This window comes from Moschus berezovskii, chromosome 2 (genome assembly GCF_049115385.1).
Source record: "Moschus berezovskii isolate FMDL1 chromosome 2, NW_MosBer_1.0, whole genome shotgun sequence".
Lineage (NCBI taxonomy): Eukaryota > Metazoa > Chordata > Mammalia > Artiodactyla > Moschidae > Moschus > Moschus berezovskii.
This window is the reverse complement of record NC_142461.1, coordinates 59473326-59477121: the sequence shown is the minus strand read 5'-3', so window position 1 is coordinate 59477121 and position 3796 is coordinate 59473326.

Here is a 3796-nt window from a genome sequence, read left to right as displayed (position 1 = left end):
CAGGGTGTGTGCAGTCAAGCACATATTTTGGCAGAAGTTTGTCACAAGAAGCAGATGTCACTGTTAAAGATTTTAGTGCTTTTCTAGATGTGAGGAGACACGAGAAGTTGGGCTCATAAAATCTCCTGAATATACCCATCTAAAGACCTGTTCAGCCAATTTTTCCCAGAGCACAGAGTGCCGCATTCCTGATCTCCACCCTGAACTCCTTTCAGGGATGCTGAAGGTCAGTGACTACAGAGCTCACGATTTAATCCTTGTAGAGAGAGATGCAAGTGCCAATTTTTTGTTGTCATTAAGAAGGAGCAAACAAAAAATGTTTTATTTCTTCCCTTCTAGATTCTTCAGCCAGTTTAATATTTAAAATGACATAAGATGACTCACAGAGGAAAAAATTACACATCTATGTGAGTCTCATAAGTACAGCCAGTTAATTGAAACTATATAATGCCCTGGGCTAAGGAAAGGGGAAGCATCATGGATATTAAACCATTCAACCCTAAAGGAAATCAACCCTGAATATTCATTGGAAGGACTGATGCCACCTGATGTGAAGAGCCAACACATTGGAAAAGTTTCTGATACTGAGAAAGATTGAGGGTAGGAGGAGAAGAGGGCAACAGAGGATAAGATGTTTACATAGCACTGCCAACTCATGGGGACATGAGTTTCATGAGTTTGAGCAAGCTCTGAGAGACAGTGAAGGACAGGGAAACCTGGCATGCTGCAGTCCATGGAGTTGCAAAGAGTCGGACTTAACTGAGCAACTGAATAACATCAAGGGATACAAAGAGGATGAGGGCTTTCACAGATAGGCAGGGGACATGTTTAGAAAACAAAGATTGCTCTGTTAGGCAGATGTTTCTCAAGTAATAACACATCAATGGTAATAGCACTCTTTCCCATGTAAATATCAGTAGTTGAGTGCGTGCTAAGTCTCTTCAGTCCTGTCTTACTTTTTGTGACCCTATGGACTGTAACCCTCCAGGCTCCTCTCTCTGTGGAGTTCACCAGGCAAGAATACTGGAATAGGTTTCTATGTCCTTCAGCAGTTGTTTTTGTTGTTTAATTGCTTGGTTGTGTCTGACTCTTTGAGCCCTCATGGACTGTAGCCCACAAGGCTCCTCTGTCTGTGGGATTTCCAAAGCAGGAATCCTGGAATGGGTTGCCATTTTCTTCTCCAGGGGATTTTCCCAACTTAGGAATAAAACCTGGGTCTCCTTCTTGGCAGGCAGATTCTTTATCACTAGCACCACCAGGGAAGCCCATTAAATTAAATCAGCAGTTGATGAAGAGGTAAATAGCTTTTCTTGAATGGACTGGGTTTTTTATTGTCTTTTATGTCAAAATAATTCTCATACCAAAGTGACATATGTGAAGGTAGAAAAACCTGCCCCCCAAGCAGTAATGAACCTAACATCATAAATCACTTTGTAGACACTCTTCAGCATTAACCAGATAAAGAGAACCAAGATCTTATGCCGTGAATTCCTCAAAGTCATTCTCTATGTACCTTTGACTTTGGAAATATTGGCTATAAAATCTGTCAGCTAAAAATTGGCACTTGCCATCTGCCTCTACAAGAATGAAGTCACAAACTGCTATGGCTGCTGACCTTCAACATCCATTGAAAGGAATTCAGGGTGGAGATCAGGAAGGAGGCATTCTGTGCTCTGGGAAAAAGTGGCACAGCAGGCCTTTATACAGTTAGATATTTTCAGGAGATTTTATGAGCCGAATTCTTTCATCTCCTTGTATCTTGTAAAGCAATAAAATCATTAATGGTGACATCTGTTCCTCACGGCTAGCAGCAACCTTCTGCAAAATGTGTGCTTGACTGCACATACCCACCTTCACCATAGTCACATATATCATGACCTTCCCTCCTACCTCTCCAGAGCATTTTCTCAGAGACAGCTGAAATGTTGTCTCCCAGGTTGTAGCCCTCGTTTTGCCCCAAAGAAAACTTGACTCACAGCTGTCACAGTGTGCATTTATTTTTCCAGTGGGCACATCAGTCAAGGAAAATAGGGAAAGACAAACTGGTCTTTCCAATTTCCAGGTTTCTCAAAAGGGAGAGAGGGAATATAAAGTTCTTATCTATTATTTTAAGCAACTTAGGAAATCCTTTTCTGGAAATGTACACAGATCAATTCTTACTCATTTAAAGTCCTCTTGTGTAAAATTCACCACCATTATTCAGTTCAGTTCAGTTCAGTCGCTCAGTCGTGTCCGACTCTCCGCGACCCCATGAATTACAGCACGCCAGGCCTCCCTGTCCAACACCAACTCCCGGAGTTCACTCAAACTCATGTCCACAGAGTCGGTGATGCCATCCAGCCATCTCATTCTCCGTCGTCCACTTCTGCTCCCGCCCCCAACCTTTCCCAGCATCAGAGTCTTTTCCAGTGAGTCAACTCGTCGCATGAGGTGGCCAAAGTATTGCAGTTTCAGCTTTAGCATCAGTACCTCCAATGAACATCCAGGATTGATCTCCTTTAGAATGGACTGGTTGGATCTCCTTGCAGTATAAGGGACTCTCAAGAGTCTTCTCCAACACCACAGTTCAAAAGCATCAATTCTTCGGCGATCAGCCTTCTTCACAGTCCAACTCTCACATCCATACATGACCACGGGAAAAACCATTGCCTTGACTAGACGGACCTTGGTTGGCAAAGTAATGTCTCTGCTTTTTAATATACTATCTAGGTTGGTCATAACTTTCCTTCCAAGGAGTAAGCGTCTTTTAATTTCATGGCTGCAATCAGCATCTGCAGTGATTTTGGAGCCCCCAAAATAAAGTCTGACACTGTTTCCACTGTTTTTCCATCTATTTCCCATGAAGTGATGGGACCAGATGCCATGATCTTTGTTTTCTGAATGTTGAGCTTCAAGCCACCCTTTTCACTCTCCTCTTTCACTTTCATCAATAGGCTTTTGAGTTCCTCTTCACTTTCTGCCATAAGGGTAGTGTCATCTGCATATTTGAGGTTATTGATATTTCTCCCGGCAATCTTGATTCCAGCTTGTGCTTCTTCCAGCCCAGCCATTATATCACCAGCTAATTTATATCACCTCCTCCCCTCAAAAATGTGAGAACGCACATCTTTACTTTGGCACTAGAGATGTGTGTTTAAAAGTTATTCTTGAAGGGTTTCATTTTTATGAGAAGTTGTGTCAGTCCTCAGTGCCCATTTGTTCTCCTAGGTAACCAATATGGAGCAGTTGCTGTTGTGCATGTTTGCTCAGTCATGTCCAACTCTTTGTGACCCCATCGACTCTATCCCACCATATTCCTCTGTCTGTGGACTTCTCCAGGCAAGAACACTGGACTTCTCCAAGAATATTGGAATGTGTTGCCAGGTGACCTTCCTAACCCAGGGAACAAATTCACATCTGCATTGACATGTGGATTCTTTAGCATTGCACCACCTAACATGTGACTGGGCACATGAAATATCTGGATCCAGATTAGTTTCCAGCTGTTAATATAAGCAGCTTATCCTAGGGGTCCAGGCTCATTCCACATAAGCTTTTCTAATCAGGAATCACTCTCAGAACTAATGTCTCCTGCAAGAATGACTTAGGAGAAGCATGCTGTTTCAAGGTGTGACTTTAGATCCTTCATAACCTCCATTAGTCCCCAGAAGCTATCCCAAGTTAATATACTATTTAAAATATTGCATTTTATATGCAATGTAGTTTTGAGGCAGGAGATAGATGGGCTCCAGGCTGAGTAGCTGGAGTTTGTACTACAAGATAAAGATAGGAGAGGCTGAGACTTGCCCAGATGAAA